At 45.4% G+C, this 20402-nt stretch overlaps 1 protein-coding gene across 1 annotated transcript in view; it reads right to left on the reverse strand.

Moving 5' to 3' along the window:
• The window catches only part of LOC127525979 (uncharacterized), a 340677-nt gene that overhangs the window by 225012 nt on the left and 95263 nt on the right, over positions 1 to 20402 (reverse strand). The window lies entirely within an intron of this gene.

Raw genomic sequence — 20402 nt, forward strand, 5'->3', positions numbered from 1 at the left:
TCCACAAGACCTTCTTATCCAGGAAATGGAAAACCGGAGAGGAGCCGACAGGAGCAGCAAGGCAGACTTGAGAAGAGTGTGCCATCCAGAAGCTGGGGGGTGGATGGTAGCCGTAAACAAGTCTTGAAACACTTCCTTCTTATGTGTTTATTTCATCTGAAAAAGAAACCAACGAGGATGGAAATCCCCTTACGGTTTGCGTGACTTCTAATGTATAAAGTCTGTGGTTGCAGCCAGTCTAGGAAGGCCAGTCTAGGCTTAATCACACTAGGCTTGTCATGTTGAGAACGTTGTCGGATTATTACAAGAACACTTCTCATATTATAATTAGACATACACAATACAACTACAACTAGAACATCCATGGTGATCTAAAAGTCGTGGCACTGCTAATAGGAATGGATACACCAAGTCCTAATGTTTCATTTGAGAACGGGACAGCAGAGCCAAAGAGTTTTGTGGCATTAAAAGGAAACGGCCCACCCTGAATATTAATTGTAGAACTACAAACTATAAATAAAATGTATTATTATTATTATTACAAACTGTAAGGCATCAACCTACAAAACTGGATCTCAAGTTCATTAACCGGTGGGACACAAAGAGTACAGATAAGGGGTGAATGGAGTGGAGTCATCAGTGGAGCCCTCGGGGGTCTGTCCTTGGACCGTTACCTTTTCTGATTGATGTTAATAGTGAACTTGTGAGATTTGCTAATGACACTTAAATTGGAGGAACAGCAGACAATGTGGAGGCAACTGAAGAAGACCTGGACAAGCTTCAGAGCTGGGAGAACTCTTAGACAACGTAGGTTAATGGAGAAAAGGGCAAAGTGCTCCATGTGGGCAAAAGGAACCTTTAAGATTGGAGACACTGAGCTACAGAAAGCAACCTCTATAAAGGATTTAGGGGTTTATGTTGACCCAACCTTCTCATCATCTAAGCAATGTGCAGAAGCAAATGATAAGTTATATTGTAAAAACTACAGAATATAAATCAAGGGACATTGAGATCAGAAGATATAATGCACTAGTGATACCGCATCTGGAGTCCTGTGTGCAGTTCTGGTCACCACGCTACATGAAAGACATAGCAGAGGAGAGCAACCAGGAACATCCCAGGACTTCAGGACATGTCCTACTCTGACAGACGTGGAGTATTAAACCTGTTTAGTCTCCTCAGCTTGAGACTAATGTGGGGACCCAATGCAGGTCTTCAAAATTCTCTAAGGCGTTGATAAGGGAGATGCAGCAACATTCAGTCATCTTAAGGGTGAATCACGCACTCGAGGACTTCAGTGGAAATTAAGGGGGAGTGCGTCTACGACTGAAGCCAGGAAGCACATCTTTATCGAAAGAGTTGCGAGAAACTCAAACTACTGACACTTGTAATTGAAGCAGAGACCCTGAGAGTGTTTAAGAAGAATCTGAATGAGATTTGGGGACAGTGGATCTATCAGCTAAGTAAACGGGCGACACATGGGCTGTATGACCTCCTCTTCTGTTTCAAACTTGTTATGTTTGCTGTGAGCAGTTTCCATATGAAGTTTTAGTCATGATTTTCTCATGTATCATTGTGCTGTCTGCAGTAATTCGTATCCATGCAGTCACACAATCATGCATGAGTACAGTAATGACTTCCTCTGTACCATCGATCGAGTTGGTACCGAAAAAATCGGTCCTTGGGACATCCCTAGTAATGACCATTTAACATCAATAAGCTGATGTTATGGTCAGACACCATAATGCACTAGTGAGAGCACATCTGGAGTCCTGTCTGCAGTTCTGGTCACCACGCTACAAAAAAGACATAACAGCACTTGAAGCTGTGCAGAGGAGAGCAACCAGGAGCATCCTGGGACTTAAGGACAAGTCGTACTCTGACAGACTCTGATGAGTAAACCTGTTTAGTCTCAAACAGAGGAGACTGCGTAGGGTCCTAATCCACGTCTTCCAGATTCTCAAAGGCTTTGATGAAGTCAACTTGATGGTGAATAAGGTACTTGAGGACACCACCAGAATGAAGGGCATTCAGGAGTGAAGGTAGGAAGCACTTCTTCAGTTGTGGGAATCTGAAACAAGCAACCAAAACATGGAGTTGAGAAGAAACCTGGATGACCTTTAAGAAGAATCCGAATGAGATATGGTGACAGTGTAGCTATTAGCTAAGCAAACGGGCGACGCATGAGCTGAATGGTCTCCTCTTCTGTTTCAAACTTCTTATGTATTCCATACGATATTTTGCTCACAATTTTCTCACGTATCATTGTGCCATCTGCAGTAATTCGTCTCCATGCAGTCACACAATCATGCATGAGTATGGTAATGTCTTCCTCTGTACCGCCGATACTGTAAAACAGCTAGGGCCGTTATGTTTTCAGAACTTTGGTATTGAGTTGGTACTGAAAAAAATCAGTCCTTGGGACATCCTTAGTAATGACCATTTAATATCAAAACGCCGATGTTATGCTCACACTCCATAATTCACTAGTGAGAGCACATCTGGAGTCCTGTGTGCAGTTCTGGTCACCACGCTACAAAAGAGACATAACAGCACTTGAAGCTGTGCAGAGGAGAGCAACCAGGAGCATCCTGGGACTTAAAGACAAGTCGTACTCTGACAGACTCTGAGAAGTAAACCTGTTTAGTCTCAAACAGAGGAGACTGCATAGGGTCCTAATTCACGTCTTCCAAATTCTCAAAGGCAAAGTCATCTTGATGGTGAATGAGATACTCGAGGACACCACTAGAATGAAGGGCGTTCAGGAGCGAAGCCAGGAAGCACTTCTTCAGTTGTGGGAATCTGAAACAAGCAACCAAAGCATGGAGTCGAGAAGAAACCTGGACGACCTTTAAGAAGAATCCGAATGATTTTTGGGGACAGCGTAAGTGTTAGCTAAGCAAACGGGGGACGCATGGGCCGAGTGGTCTCTTGTTTGTCAGGTATCTTATGTGTGTGTGTGAAGATGAGGAGTCAGCCAGTGGCAGACAGAGCCCAGCTATTACAGGCCCATCAAATGCCCATCCTCGGATACTCTGAAGAGGAGCTCATGCTTCCCCTTTCCTGCAAGGTCTTTTATTTCTCATCTGGGGATGAATTCAACCTTCTGTTCCATTTAAAATAAGAAAATAAAATCGACAAGCATCCAACACACACACACAAGTATGTACATCTGTAAACGTTGAAAATCTACTGATGTAATTAAATATTGCAGATGGCCCCCGGTAAGTGTGTGTGTGTGTGTGGGGGGGGGGGGGGTAATGGATAATCATATGAAAAAAAAAAAAACCTGCTAAGCTCCACGTGCCAATGAACACAAAATGGGGAAAGCAATCTGGCTGAACTCAATTTGAATCCCCTGAGAGAACGGCGAGCAGGGCTGGAAGCTCGAGAAGGAGTTGGGGTCGAGCCCAGAATAACAAGAGTTCACAATGCTGGCAGCCGGCCACAGCGGCTAACGCCTTCTCTGCTTCCTCCGTTAAGGGGACGTCAGGACAGCCACTCAAGTCTGTGACTTTTGTCTTTTGTTTGTTTCTTTAAGACCTCAAATTAAAGCTCCACTTTGACTCTCGATTTTTAATGACGGCTTTATGTTTAACCTCAAGAGGTGCAGAGAGCAGCAGCAGTAGGTGTATGGAGACGGGACCCTGACAAGTCACCTGCCCTGTGTAGCCCCTCTCCATATTAGACACCTTTGGCTCACCCTTCGAGAGGGGGCTACTTGGTGAAGTGACTCCCTTGGGGGTGGGGGGTCCCACAGTTAGAGGATGAGGAGGAGTGAACACCAGGCCCTATCCTGTATATTGTGCCTCTTGGCCCATTGTGCTCGCAGCGGACCCCACGTTTGGGAGAGCAGCAGGTGAAGAGTGGGATTAAAAATGGGACCCAATGATTTCATACAGGACCCTTCATAGTGGAGTCATCGCGTTCACAGACACAGAGCCTATAAAAAGTGGGCACATTTTTTTCTTATACAACACTGAATCACAGTCGATTTAACTTGGCCTTTGTAATAATAATAATAATTACAGTTATATAGCGGGCGGCACGGTGGTGCAGTGGTAGTGCTGCTGCCTCGCAGTTAGGAGACCCGGGTTCTCCTGTGGTGGGCTGGCAACCTGCCCGGGGTTTGTTCCTGCCTTGTTGGCTGGGATTGGCTCCAGCAGACCCCCATGACTCTGTGTTAGGATATAGCGGGTTGGATAATGACTGACTGACTGACTGACATTTATATAGCGCCTTCCTCACTACTCAAAGTAACAACAGATCTTTACAAAGTGGTCTAAATTATTTAAAAACATAAAACGCACAATAATTGGTCACAAAAGTATTCACCCCCTTTAATACGACACCCCTAAACCATCACCAGTGCAGACTATTGGTTTAAGAAGTCACATGATTGGTTCAACGGAGGTCACCTGTCTGGGGTCTCAGTTGATTGAAGTATAAATGCACTGGAATGTGGAAGGTCCACCCTGTAGTGAGTCCGTATGGTGGGCTAACCTACACAATGAAGACCAAAGAACACAAAAAATAATAGCAATAATAATGATAATAATAATAGTAATAATAATATAACAATAACAATAATAATAACAATAATAACATTAATAACAATAATAATAACAACAATAACAATAATAACATTAATAATAATAACAATAATAATAACAACAATAATAATAAAAATGATAACAACAATGATAATAACAACAACAATAATAATAGTAATAATAACAATAACAGCAATAACAATAATAATGAATTGTGCAGACCCCCGTGACCCTGTGTTTGGATTCAGCGGATTGGAAAATGGATGGATGGATGAATTTCCCCTTGGGATTAATAAAGTATCTATCTATCTATCTATCTATCTATCTATCTATCTATCTATCTATCTATCTATCTATCTATTTAATAAGAATAACATTAATAATAACAATAAAATAATAATAACAATAATAATAATGATAACAATAATAATAATAACAATAATATTACTAATAATAATCATCATCATTTTAATAGAGCCATGCTCAAGGTGCTCCAAGCATCTCCTCGAAAAGCACAAGTCAGGGGATGGAGACCAGGAAACATCCAAGTCACTGAATGCCCCTTGGCGTCCAGGTAGATCAGTTACGAAGAAATGGAAGGAGTTATGGCAGAGCGTTAATTCTGCCAGGGCAGGCCGTCCACAGAAACGGGGGAATGTGCAGAAAGAAGACAACTAGAGAGGGAGGCCACCAGGAGACTGCTGTGAACTCTGAAGGAGTTACAAGCTACAGTTTTTAAGATTCTGCACTCAACAATCAATGGCCAAGCATGTCATCAGTCACAGCTTTATATAAGATGGCAAAGGACAGAGGGCATCTCAGATGGAGTTGGCCAGAAGGCACACGGGGAAAAATAGAATTTTGGGCCTTTTTGCCCATCAGACTAAATGACAAGTTTGATAAATGCATTGTCAAAAGCACGGCAGTGGCAGCATTGGCTGTGGGGTCTTTTCTGCTGCAGGTCCCGGAAGGCTTGTGAGGGTAAAATGAATTCAATGAAACACGCTGGAAAATCCTGGAAGGAAAACTAAAGCAGTCTGCAAGAAACCTGCAACTCGGAAGAAGATCTGATGTCCAGCAAGACGACTGGCCCAAGCATAAAAGCAGAGCTACACAGGAGTGACTTAAACAACAACAATGTGAATGTCCAGAGAGTTCAGATCTTTGTGTCTGGGCTGGAATAGGCTGTCCACTCAGAGTGTCCAATGACGCCTGACAGAGCTGGGGACAAACGGCAGTGTCCAGAGAGTGTAGAATATGTGGAGCGCACAGACTCAAGGTCGTCATGGCTGACGCCTAAGAAATACCAACCTGAATTTGTGAGTACAGTAATCCCTCCTCCATCGTGGGGGGTTGCGTTCCAGAGCCACCTACAAAATAAGAAAATCCGCGAAGTAGAAACCATATGTTTATATGGTTATTTTTATATTGTCATGCTTGGGTCACAGATTTGCGCAGAAACACAGGAGGTTGTAGAGAGATAGGAACGTTATTCAAACACTGCAAACAAACATTTGTCTCTTTTTCAAAAGTTTAAACTGTGCTCCATGACAAGACAGAGATGACAGTTCTGTCTCACAATTAAAAGAATGCAAACATATCTTCTTCCTCTTCAAAGGAAACAGAAAGGAAAGCAAACAAATCAATAGGGCTGTTTGGCTTAAGTATGCGAAGCACCGCCGGCACAAAGCTGTTGAAGGCGGCAGCTCACACCCCCTCCGTCAGGAGCAGAGAGAGAGAAACAAAGTCAAAAATCAATACGTGCCCTTTGAGCTTTTAAGTATGCGAAGCACCGTGCAGCATACTTAAAAGCTGCACACAGAAGGTAGCAACATGAAGATAATCTTTCAGCATTTTTAGACCTTATCGTCTAGGTGTGCAAACAGCCCCCCTGCTCACACCCCCTACGTCAGGATCACAGATAGTCAGCGCAAGAGAGAGAGAAAGAAAAGTAAGCTGGGTAACTTCTCAGCCATCTGCCAATAGCGTCCCTTGTATGAAATCAACTGGGCAAACCAACTGAGGAAGCATGTACCAGAAATTAAAAGACCCATTGTCCTCAGAAATCCGCGAACCAGCAAAAAATCCGCGATATATATTTAAATATGCTTACATATAAAATCCGCGATAGAGTGAAGCTGCGAAAGGCGAAGCGCGATATAGCGAGGGATCACTGTATTTAAGTGATCGATCATTTTGGGTTTTAGGTTTGTAATTAATTTAGACCACTTTGCAAAGACCTGTTTTCACTTTGGCATTAAAGAGTCATTTTCATTCCCTGAAGTGGAAGGAAGGCAGCTTTTAAGGGCACTGCCTCCCCCAAAACGCTAGATGGCAGCTCCCCTGGAGTGTAGCTGTGCCCCGGATTCCCGCAGGGCATCCTGGGACTTGGAGTCCGGGTGCTGTGGAGTTGGGTGCCGCCAGGGGGAGCTATTAAAGGACCAGGGGAGCCAGGCTTCCCTTACAGCCCAGAAGTGCGTGGAAGTCATGAGGACGGAAGCCCCACAGTACTTCTGGGCTGATTAAATCTTTTAGGGCTAATGTTTCTTTTCTCCCAGGGCGCAATATTTTTTGAAAAACTAACTTTTTTAATAAAAAGAACACAAAGCAATTGTTTAACATTTTTTTTTGTTCTTTATTTCGCCTTATACAATTTCTTGTATTAGGAATTTGTTAGTTTTCGCATACCCCTTGGGGTCAGAGTGCAGGGTCAGCCATTGTACAGCGCCCCTGGAGCAATTACAGGTTAAGTGTCTTGCTCAAGGGCCCAGCACAGTAGGATCTCTTTTGGCAGTGATGGGGATTCAAACCGGCAACCTTCGGGATACCAGCACAGATCCTTAAGCCTCAGAGCAAAATCAAATCAGCAAAAAATATTTACTTTTGACAAATGTTACTGTCTTGCATGTTGTATGAGCCTACATACTTTATGATTTCACATACATGTTACACAGCAAAGTCCTGCCAAGTCTGATCTCGCTCAAAGCAGCCAACTGCATGCATTGCCACATTGCACTGCTTATAATACGTGTTGCACTGGTGTTACCTTTTCAGTTGTCTGTTGCTGCGCTTTCTCACATATATTGTTAGTGTGTACTGTAGAGAGACAAGTCACCCGTTTGACATCATGCCATGCCACTGCCACCAAGTTATCCATCCGCATGAAAACCGGATTGTCACCTCTTTTCCTCTTCAGCCTGTCTGGCTTTAACTGTGTCTCTGGTTCACCCTCACTGTGCCACAAGCTCCAATTCCATTGCTCTGTAGCTCCATGAACAATTCTGGGCATGTATAAAAATTGTCCAAGTGCACAACATGACCCAAATGTTCATAGCCCTGAAGCAGCTCCAGCACAACCTGACTTGTCGAGGGACAGTTCTCTCCTTCTTGTATATGTAATTACTTTCAAGTAGAAACCAGTGTTTGCTTCTGCCAGTACAAAATCCTTTATGCCATACTTTGTGGGCTTGTCTGGCATATATTGGCAGAAAAAAAGGCGTCCCTTTTATTTTATCATAGGTTCATGTACAGACAGGCTGTTAAAATTGTTTATATGTTGGTTCCACAATGTCAAGCAGGGGCTGAACTTTATACATGGGGTTATAGCCTGGCTCACCCCTTGGGATTTGCTTCTGGTTATCACAGAAGTGAATAAAACTTTGCAGCAGCACATACCTGTCATAGATAGATAGATAGATAGATAGATAGATAGATAGATAGATAGATAGATAGATAGATAGATAGATAGATAGATAGATAGATAGATAGATAGATAGATAGATAGACAGACAGACAGACAGACAGACAGACAGACAGACAGACAGACAGACAGACAGACAGACAGACAGACAGACAGACAGACAGACAGATAGATAGATAGATAGATAGATAGATAGATAGATAGATAGATAGATACTTTATTAATCCCAAGGGGAAATTCACATACTCCAGCAGCAGCATACTGATAAAGAACAATATTAAATTAAAGAGGGATAACAATGCAGGTATACAGACAGACAATAACTTTGAATAATGTTAACGTTTACCCCTCTGGGTGGAATTGAAGAGTCGCGTAGTTTGGGGGAAGAACGATCTCCTCAGTCTGTCAGTGGAGCAGGACGGTGACAGCAGTCTGTCGCTGAAGCTGCTCCTCTGTCTGGAGATGACACTGTTTAATGGATGTAGTGGATTCTCCATAATTGATAGGAGCCTGCTGAGCGCCCGTCGCTCTGCCACAGATGTCAAACTGTCCAGCTCCATGCCAACAATAGAGCCTGCCTTCCTCACCAGTTTGTCCAGGTGTGAGGCGTCTTTCTTCTTAATGCTGCCTCCCCAGCACACCACCACGTAGAAGAGGGCACTCACCACAACCATCTGATAGAACATCTGCAGCATCTTATTGCAGATGTTGAAGGACGCCAGCCTTCTAAGGAAGTATAGTCGGCTCTGTCCTTTCTTACACAGAGCATCAGTATTGGCAGTCCAGTCCAATTTATCGTCCAGCTGCACTCCCAGGTATTTATAGGTCTGCACCCTCTGCACACAGTCACCTCTGATGATCACGGGGTTCATGAGGGGTCTGGGCCTCCTAAAATCCACCACCAGCTCCTTGGTTTTACTGGTGTTCAGTTGTAGGTGGTTTGAGTCGCACCATTTAACAAACTCCTTGATTAGGTCCCTGTACTCCTCCTCCTGCCCACTCCTGATGCAGCCCACGATAGCAGTGTCATCAGCAAACTTTTGCACGTGGCAGAACTCCAAGTTGTACTGGAAGTCCGATGTATATAGGCTGAACAGGACCGGAGAAAGTACAGTCCCCTGCGGTGCTCCTGTGTTGCTGACCACAATGTCAGACCTGCAGTTTAAGACAGTCCATGATCCATGCCACTAGGTATGAATCTACTCCCATCTCTGTCAGCTTGTCCCTAAGGAGCAGAGGTTGGATGGTGTTGATCTATCATCACGCAAAGCCACCAGGGGACAAAGCACGTCTGGACCAATGCTCCCTGAAGTTATATCACCAGTTTAGTCCCATCTCTACTTGTAATGCCACAAAGCCCTTCATCTCATCTTTTGTTGTGGGTTTCCACTTTGAAAAATGAGAATGCGGTGCAACAAGCGCAGCCCGCGATTCAAAAAATTGCTGTGCCTACCTGTTTGTCTCGTCTGACGGTAGCTGAATGGCAGCCTCAGGAAAGAACAGCCTGAAGTAGTCCAGCGGCTGGTAATCTGTCGAGTCCAACAGCAAGCCATACTGTCTTGTGAAGATTTAGGATTCTCCATCTGACCTGGAAGTGCTGGCAAGTCACGTGGGAGGACAAACAGAAGCACTTCCGGGTCAAGAACTATATAAAGGACTGGTGGAGACCCAACAAGGGAGCCGGAGTTGGGAAGGAGTTGACAGAGCTTGCTGGGAGGTGTGGAGGAGAAAATTGTATGATTTGTTATCGGTTTATTTGTGTATACAATACAACACAATTTATTTTTTGTGTAGCCCAACATCACACAAGGAGTGCCATGATGGGCTTTAACAGGCCCTGCCTGTTGACAGCCCCCCAGCCTCGACTCTCTAAGAAGACAAAAAAAATCCCTTGTAGAGGAAAAAAAAATGGAAGAAACTTTGGGAAAGGCAGTTCAAAGAGAGACCCCTTACCAGGTAGGCTGGGCGTGCAGTGGGTGTCAAAAAGAAGGAGATCAATACAATACAATACAGAACAGAACAGAACAAATCCTCATTACAGTATAAAAATAAAAAAGTACGGAGTAGAATTTAACAGTAGGTGATATCATCAATTTGTTTAGAGCCCTGGAGACCTCATTCATCAAGCTGCCTCCCCCAATTGGCCATTCCACAGCTGAAACAGCGCTAATCCGATGAAAGGACCCCTCTTTCCCACGATTCCTGCGATCCTCCATCAGGGATGACTTGTATGGTGGCTGTGGTGCTTAAAAGGCACTTTGAAGAAGGAAGAATAATTAAAAGATCTTCTTGGTGCTTTTACCCTGCGTCTGCGTATCTGTCTGTTGGGGTCACGGGGCAACAGCACCCTCTAGCGTTCGTACAAGGTGAACTAACCGATTACACTGCCTGTCAAAATTCACGTCACATCCACCAGGGAAAAATATAAAGTGGCCTTGTGAAGTAAAACGTTTTCCTAAAAGCGAAAGGGGAGCTTCACCGCGTGCTCGTGTCAGCGCGGATGACACTGACAGAGCCCATTTGATTTTATGTTATTTTTTGTGACTACAAATAAATAGCAAGAAATTCATACAAAATAAATACTTGTAAAAAAATCCACTATTTGTGTTTATTCGTATACCGTATTCTGTTTCGGCTCCACCCCTACATTACAAAGTGTTTAATGTGGACCTAAACCAGACCCAGAATGTCACCTAAAACTGCACTAGCTCACGTTCAAGTCCTTCACTTGCAAATACGTTACGTTAAGTTCACTGTTCTTACAAGAATGAGTTTGTTAAATGAACGCCGCGCTCTTTTGAACTCGTTCATGCACAACACTGGAGACAACAACATGGCACCATACAGACGTGGGCAGGGCAGATGCGTGGGCCCCCTTACCACCTTTCATATGTCATTGAGAAAAGCTAAACAAGTGTGAAAAGAGATGAAGAAGTGCGCAATCTACAAAGATATGGTAAAATGGCCTGGGCGCATTCGTTGGTACCCCTAGAACAGAAACCCTAAATAACTGGATTCAGGTGATTTGTCAAACTAGCTTGTTCTCTCTTCTCTCTTCACATCTCCAATCATGCAATCAGTCATTCAGCTGATTTTAAATGGAGACAAGCTGTCACCCGGTGTGTCCCACCCTGAACATGGAGCAGAAGAAGCAAAGGAGAGAATTATCTGAGGAGATCAGAAAGAAAATTCTAGACAAGCACGTTAAAGACTGGAAGAGCATCTCCAAGCAGCTTGATGTTCCTGTGACAACAGCTGCAGATATCATTAGGACATTTAAGCTCCATGGGACTGTAGGCAACCTCCCTGGAAAATTGGCAGAAGGATACTGAGGATGGTAGACAAAAAAATCAGGAATGGTCTCCCCTCGACTTTCTCATATACTCAGATATGGGGATGGATATTTGAGGAGTAAACCACAAGACAATGATTAGATTTTTATATTATGTACAATAAAGAACCATCAACAACAAATCAAATCAAATTAATAATGTATTGAACAATTATTATAGAAGTAAAGTTGAATAAATCGGACTTTGCAGCTGCATGAATAAAAGGTAAAGTACCACTTCCAGCATAACATAAATTAGGGCGCTATATATGTGCCCGACCCGACACAGACCAACATGTGTAAAATAAAGATTTATTTTTTTCTTCAGCTGAGGTCCACATCATCCCCGTGTCCCTCAGTCCTAACACAGTCCCAAGCACACCAAAATAAACCAAAATAAAACACACCACACTCTTCTTCCTCCACCACTCCTCCCAGGCAAACTCGTCCTCCTCCTCCTGACTCAGGCTCCCGAGTGGTGGCTGCTGGCCCCTCTTATCAGGCACCCAGAAGTGCTCCAGGAGGTTGACTGCCGAGTTCCAGCTGCACTTCCTGGTGTGGCAAAAACACGGCCCATAAGGGCTCAGGAGTCCCAGCTACAGGACCCCCTGGATGCGCCTGCGGGACCCAACAGGGCTGCACCCAACTCCAATTCCCATGGAGCCCTGAAGGAGACCACCCAATAGAGGCACCACTCCAGCCAAGGGGGGTTGCCATCTAGCGTCCAGGGGGAGATATTGAATAGTCCATGGCTGCTCCCCTTGAACATATACTGAAGGGGCATCCTGGCTGGGCATGGGCCCCAGCCGTCCGCCACAATAGAAATCTACATTTTGTGCCTAATACTTGAATGCAAAATTTGGTTGACCTAAGTGAAAACGTACTCAAGTTATCATGTTTACACACACATAGACATACAAACACACACACACACACACACAGACATAATTCCAAAAATGGTATTTTCGGACTCAGGGAGGTCTAAAACGATGAGATTCATCAAAATCTTGACCTCGAATTTTTGGACGATTCCAATACTTTCCCTATGAGAAAGTAACAAAGCCAAGGAAGGACAACTTCTAAAGAGATACAAGCTGAACTCCAAAGTCAAGGTCCATCAGTGTCTGATCACACCACAGTGGGCTCAATGGAAGGAGGAGGACCCCAGAAGGACTCCACTATTGGAAGATGGACATAAGTCCCGACTGGGATTGGCTAAAATGCACATTGACCAACCACACTGCTTCTGGGAGAATATGCTTTGGGCAGATGAGACTAAACTGGAGCTCCTCAGCAAGTCACATTAGCTCCACGTCTACAGACGAGAAAATGAGGCTTTCAAAGAAGAGAACACCGTAGCTACTATAAAACATGGAGGAGGCCCGGTCATGTTTACTGTGTCTGGCACAGGGTGCCTTGAGTCCATGTAGGGAACAATCAAATCTCAAGACAGTCGAGACATTCTGGAGTGAAACGCACTGCCCAGTGTCAGGAAGCTCAGTCACAGGATGAGGAGCCAAAGCACACAGTGAGAAGCCCCCAAGAATGGCTAAGAATAAAACATTGGAATACTCTGAAGTGGCCTTATATGAGCTGTGATTTGAATCCTATGGAACATCAATGGGAGGAGCTGAAACCCGCAGTCTGGAGAAGACCCCCAACAAGCCTGACACAGCTGGAGCAGTTTGCCGAGACCGAGTGGGCCGAACTGCCTGTGGACAGGTGCACAAGTCTCATGGAGAGCTCCAGGAATGGCTGGTTTATAGTGATGGCCTCTAAAGGTTGAGCAACAAAATATGAGGTTGAGGGTCCAAGTCATTGCCAGTTTTGTTATTACGTGAAATATTCTGTTGAATCAAAACTCTAAAGCAAAGTTGGATTTTTCTTAAATACGGAAGAAACAAGGACAGGTGCCAATTACTTTTGTCAGTTTCGAGTTATTTCAGAGACTGTTTTTTATTTTCATTGAGGCATACCAACACATTCGTTGAGCGTCTTCAGGATTGTGTGATCCTTTTGTGGCCCCCCTCCTACAAGCGATCATAGCGGCCACTTTGGCCATCTTGAGGCCTCGTAACCAAACAGTTAAGATTACGATCAAAAGACGCAACTTCTCTGTTCGGTAAACACAGGCCTCCACCAAGTTGGGCCTTCTCTAATCTCTAATGGTCACTTAGCTACTTACTTTATTCTCATCCAGAGCCCAAGTCCTCCAAGAGACAGCTGGGGCACCACAAAAGAACAAAGGCTCTCGTTCCAGCTTTTTTTAAAGTTCTGTCACAGCTGGCAGGTTTTACTTCTTCTTTGTCCATTTACTCCAAAAATCAGCATCACTAAGGTCACGCATCCTCATCCTGTGGTAGAGACAACGAGAAGCGGCATGGAGAGCAGTAAACAACGACACACCAGTGAAGGTGAAGTTTTGGGTTTTGAGGAGGAACTTGACTAAAAACAGACCAATGACTTGGAGACGCCGTCTTGCTGTCTTCAGATCATTTGTAAAGGGCCTTGAAGTGGTGATCATGATGAGGGGTGCTTTATGCAGAAGGCCTCAGGGTATTTCCTTTTGGACAACAAATGACATTCCAGACAATGACCCCCCCTAGTGTGATACCCCATGTGCCGTGAACTTCCCAAGGGGATTTGACAGTCATGGCCGAGGACGGACACCGGTGAGGGACTAAACAAATGAGAGACTTAGTAACAGTACAGTCGAAACACGGAAGGATGAAAGTGCCTTCCAAACTGACGTGCAAAAAGTGTAATAAATAAAATCTGTGTCAATAAATCCATCTGTGTCTTTGGGGTGTTCAATAAAGCCGGCCCTCCATTTCCACAGGTTTCACATCGGTGGATTCAACCAACCAACAGATCGAAAATATTTGAAAAAAATAAAAATTCCAGAAAGTTCCAAAAAACAAAGCTTGAATTTGTGGTGTGCCAAGTCCCACACTGAATCGATGCAGATGACGTAACAACCATCCACTGCACACACTCATCGGTCCTCACCGCTCTGCAGGTCCAGACTCACGCTGATGGTCTTCAGCTCTCGATGCTCATCTCATGTTCACTCTGCACCTCCTGATCGTCCATGCTCCTTAGTGATCGTACCACCTCTCTGGTCTTAAATAATCGATTTGGGGGCACCTCCCCCACTCCACGATTGTATCTCGTTGCCCTGAATTACAAATACGCCGGAATCCTCACCTTCCAGGTCGTCTCCCAACGGTGTCAATTTCCCCGATAAACTCCATCTCACTCGCGCACGTCTCCCGCCAGCATGCTCTTCACTTGTGCCCCTCATCTGCACCGCGGCACATCCCAACCCGCACTGCGCCCACTCATCGTTCAACCACCGCGCTCCTTTCTTTTGGGCTTATCTCCATGTTTTCCGTTGCCCCCCCGCCCCCATGTCGAAGCCTTTCCTTTCGTCTCTATAGTTGCGCCGTGATGTCATGTCACAACTTACATTGTATTTAGGCATCATAAGTAGGGATGACTTACCAAGTAAACAGGAGGATGTGCGTAGGTTATATCCCAATACTTCGCCATTTTATACAGGGGACTTGGGCAGCTGGAGATTTTGGTATGCGCGGTTATTGGCTCCAGGGACGACTGTAATCCAAAAAAGTGGAGAGGTAAAGAAACTTTCTTCTTTCTCTTTCTCCGTCCTTTTCATGACCCATGGGCGGGTGCCCCACAGACACAGCCCACCGCACCCTGCTGATCCGCCACCTCAGCCAGTACCCACAGATCTTGGGGCTGCCACCTCCGCTGGTCACTGCAACTCCCAGGGCACTGAGGCCTTTCTCCCGGATGCTGCCACTTCGGGACCCCCCCCCCCCCCCACACCTGGTCCTATGGTTTCTCCCACCCTCTCGACAGCTTTGCCTTCTGACACCATCACCTCTCAGAGCTCCGCCAGCCCTCCAGACCGCTCTCGATAAACTAGTCAGACGTTGCCCAATTCGGCGTCATCATCCTCCTCCTCCTCCATTTACCTTCACCCCAAAACCAAAGATCGCTCTCTTTACTTTTCTGTTGTCCCAACTCAGCACAAATTCCCAGTGTAAGCAGGGGAAGACCACAGGTCATATTTCTGAAATTTTAATTCAGTGAACGCACGTGTGCTTTATTAGAGAAGTGCAACTACATCAGTGGAAATTAAGGGCAAGGGCACTTAAAACTGGAGCCAGGAAGCACTTCTACACGCAAAAAATTGTGGGAATCTGAACAAACTACCGAGACATGGCATTGAAGTAGAAACCTCGACAACTTTTAAGAAGAATCTGGATGAGTTACTGGGACAGCGAGCTTTTTGGACTGAAGGGACTCGTCTCGTCCGTCAGATTTCTTATGTTTTATGTAGGAGGCATCTGTAAGTTCCTGCGATGGTGGGCTTTTTTCAGTGAAATTTTCATTTTGAGACTAAATGTTCCCCCTGCAGGAACTGATTTAGTGACCAAACCTTCGCTTTGTTCCACCCCTGCTAATAAAATTATAATAAACAGAACTTACAAAAGGAAAAGAGACAAAAAGGAGAGGAGGAAGAACTAGGGGCAGGACCCCCTGCCTAACCATGACAGCTCCAGGGACAGGCTCAGGACCCCTGGGCCCTTAGATTTGATTGTGTTAAATACGAGGGACGTTCAAAAAGTTTCCACACTTTTTTTTTTTTTTTTTAACTCTGTTTATTAAGGATTTCAAAAACAAATGGCATCACTTTTCTACGTAGTCACCTTCCTTTGTGATTCAACTTTCCCGGCGTTGTACCCACTTTTCAATGCCATCAGCAAAAAATGTTTTTGCCTGCACCGTTTCCAACGAAAATATAAAAGTGCGGAAACCTTTTTAAACTTCCCTTATAATAGACAGATGGATAAATACAATCACAACAACATGGGGGGGAGGGGGGGGGACTTAGACCCCGGCCCAGTCGTTGTCGACATGACACTTGCATGTTCTCCTTGTGGCTGCATGGTCTTCCTCCTGAGAGTCCGATTTCATTCTAAAGACTGCATGTTGCCAGGGATGAAGACTGCGATGGTGTCCGGTGATGGACTCATTGATCTGACAGCTCCCTGTGGTTGGAAACTTAATAGTGTCACACACGTGCGATTGGGAGGCCTGAATGACAGCAATTCCACGCCAGATCAGGGGGCGGAGAGGTGCACTGACTTTCTTTCTCAATCCCTTGCAGACCATCCACGGGACATCCTGCATGCTTTCCGGCGCCTCTGATGACGTCACTTCCATTTTTAGGTGCCTCTGATGACATCACTTCTGGTTTGGTGCATCTGATGATATCACTTCCGGGTCCGGCACCTCTGATGACATCACTTCCTGTTCCAGCCCCCAATAACGTCACTTCCTGTGTCGGCAAATAAAGCCGCCATCTTTGAGAACCTGCCTCAGCATTGTTTTGGACTCACTCATAAGGATTACCCATTTTGCAGCCGGGGAATATTATACAGGTGGCTGCCCCAAACCTTTCTTGATGTCTTTGGCTCATTCCCGTGTAAAATCAGCCCACCTCTAGGGTCCACATTAACAGCTGAAGTAAACTCCATTTACAGCGGAGCGTCTGCTGCCACATCAACACGTGAGTGTAACATACACGCCTTACTCACAGCTGTGATGGAGTCCATGGCTTCTTCTTTTCTCTTTTGACGCCTGGCTAAGCTGCTCTATGAATGCTGGCCCCCCCTTTCATAATCCTAAAGTTGTGTCTCATTTTGTGAACTGCTGGCTGCACTGCCCACAGGGTGGCTTCTGCCATTACCAGGCCTGACACAAGCCCAGCTCCATCTGTCCATCCATCCATCCATCCAACCTCTTCCGCTTATCCGAGGTCGGGTCACGGGGGCAGCAGCTTGAGCAGAGATGCCCAGACTTCCCTCTCCCCGGCCACTTCTTCTTGCTCTTCCGGGTTAATCCCAAGGCATTACCAGGCCAGCCATGAGACATAGTCCCTCCAGCATGTCCTGGGTCTTCCCTGGGGCCTCCTCCTGGGTATACGTGCCCGGGAACATCTCACCAGGGAGGCGTCCAGGAGGCATCCTGATCAGATGCCCGAGCCACCTCATCTGACTCCTCTCGATGCGGAGGAGCAGCGGCTCTACTCTGAGCCCCTCCTGGATGACTGAGCTTCTCACCCTATCTTTAAGGGAGAGCCCAGACACCCTGCGGAGGAAACTCATTTCAGCCGCTTGTATTCGCTTATGGGAGGGGCCAAGGAGGTCGGGTGCAGTGCGAGTTGGGTTGTGGCCGAAGGCGGAGACCTTGGCGGTCTGATCCTTGGCTACAGAAGCTGGCTCCATCTGTCCTCAACTGTTTAATGTCCCGATTCTTCAAAGCGGACATGCAGATATAAGCCTTGCTTTGTTTATTGTCTGAAAGTGAAACCCTCTGGTTTGACGACACAAGAAATAGGAAATAAGACGTAGCGTAGCACAATACCATGCCTCCTACACTTGCTGCCGGGCGCACGTTTCAATTCTTTATTATGAATGAAAGTCGTCTTAGGGAAATGCCACCCTGGTGCTTGGTTACACCTGCAACGGGAACTTCCAGACCTCACTTTCCAAACTTGTGGTCTAGAAAAATGAGTAGAAATGTGGAAATAAATGAAACAAAAATCACCACACCGCGTCATGTGCACCTCTCCTCAAAGCAAAGCAAGCAGGCTGAGAAGTTTAGATTGGCACGTCGTGAATCGTTTTAAAGAGGCCTAATAAAATCAGCATACAGGATACGCACGACTGGCCCACCAAAACAATGATATTTTTTTTTATGTGTTACGTACCCCTGGGGTATTATAGTGATGACGGACAGATGATGTTTTTATGGAGGTGTCACACATGTGTGCTTGAGAGGCAGGCTAAGGGCTTAACTGAGGACACTGACCTTTCCTCTCCTTCTCCTACAGATCCCCCGAAGGGAAACCAACATAAAGTACTTCCTGCTTCCCTTGCATGACCGCGCCTCCTACTGAGGTCACTTCCAGCCTTAATTATTATTGGACCCCACCTTTTCCTCCCTGGCTATTATAAAAGCCCAACTCCTTTTGTCTTTAGTTGTCCCTGTTTTGGACACGGAACCAGACGTTGCACTGGAGCCATCTCTTGAAAGTTTAATTTGTACGCTGTAATTCTTCTTTGCATTTATATAGCACTTTTCTCACTACTCAAAGCGTTCAGCAATTGTAGGTTAAGGGCCTTGCTCAAGGGTTCTATTCAATAAGGGCGCGCACAAAAAGGCAAGCTTCAAAAGGGCGACCTCAATTGGGCACGGCGAATAAAGGCAAACGCAACAAAATTATTACAGAAAGTTTATTAGATAAAGGCAATGATTGAACGTATAAAAAGGCGAAAGCAAGAATATTAAAACATTCGCTCAATTGAGGTCGCCCTTTTGAAGCGCGCCTTTATTTACGCGTGCCTTTATTGAAGGATACCTTGCTCAAGGGCCCCACAGAGCAGAGTCCCTACTGGCATTTACAGGATTTGAACCGGCAACCTTCCGCTTGCCAGTGCAGATCCCTAGCCTCAGAGCCACCACTCCACTGTACAATATAGGGGGTGGTTCCCCAAACCTTTTTCTGCCTTCTTTGTGTTTCATTACAAGGACAAAGATGAAAAAGTTTATGATATAATAAGCCAAGGGTAAGCGATACTGTACAACAGCAAATGATGAGAGAGGATAAAAAAAAAATCTCACGTTGATCATGTCGCAAAATCCACATATCCACTCGTTTGCTCACAATATGCAAAAAAAGATGCATTTTTTGTTAAACTTTTGTTAAATAAATCCATCCATCCATTATCCAACCCGCTGAATCCGAACACAGGGTCACGGGGGTCTGCTGGAGCCAATCCCAGCCAACACAGGGCACAAACCAATCCTGGGCAGGGTGCCAACCCACCACAGGACACACACAAACTAGGGCCAATTTAGAATCGCCAATCCACCTAACCTGCATGTCTTTGGACTGTGGGAGGAAACCGGAGTACCCGGAGGAAACCCACACAGACACGGGGAGAACACGCAAACTCCACGCAGGGAGGACCCGGGAAGCGAACCCAGGTCCCCAGGTCTCCCAACTGCAAGGCAGCAGCGCTACCCACTGCGCCACCGTGCCGCCCTTGTTAAATAAAGGCTTCTGGAAAATCATAAACAGGAAACGCAATTCCCATGGAATTGAGTTTTTGAATTGAAGACATTGGGCATTAAATGAGGGGGACAGGCAGGTCTTCAACTCAAAAGCGAGGTCGACATTACAAGAGCACCGAGGCACTCCAGCAAAGTGCCTTCTTCTGTAAGGTGTCGTTGATCAGCATGCAGACGAAATGTTTACTCAAAAAAGTCCTGAGCCTGGCATGTCAATGTGGTTTCGTAAGTCGTCATCTAAAGGCTCAGTGAATGACAACAACTCATCCACTGCCTTCAGCGAAGTCTTGAATCCTTGAAAACATACTCTGTGAATATGAAGACATGACTGTACTTAATTTATAAGTAAGTAAAATTTGTAAATTTATTTTCACATAACACTGTAGCTATATATTTCAGGCAGAACAATGAAAAACGGAACACAAAACTCGCTGGACTTGCTGTTAAATATCACCGATGCTGAAGAGGCACAAACGCGTGTCCGTTCTCCCTTTTTGATTAATGATTCCTTTCCATGGTGGCGCATCAAAACGCGTAAATTATTGCTATGGGTTTCAGTCCACTGTCCGATGATGTGCCATCAGATTGACTGGCAATCCTAGAGTGCCCCACTGTGACAATTGGCTTGTAATAGATTGTCCCCCTCTTC

The sequence above is a fragment of the Erpetoichthys calabaricus genome, chromosome 15 (genome assembly GCF_900747795.2).
Source record: "Erpetoichthys calabaricus chromosome 15, fErpCal1.3, whole genome shotgun sequence".
NCBI classification, from domain to species: domain Eukaryota; kingdom Metazoa; phylum Chordata; class Cladistia; order Polypteriformes; family Polypteridae; genus Erpetoichthys; species Erpetoichthys calabaricus.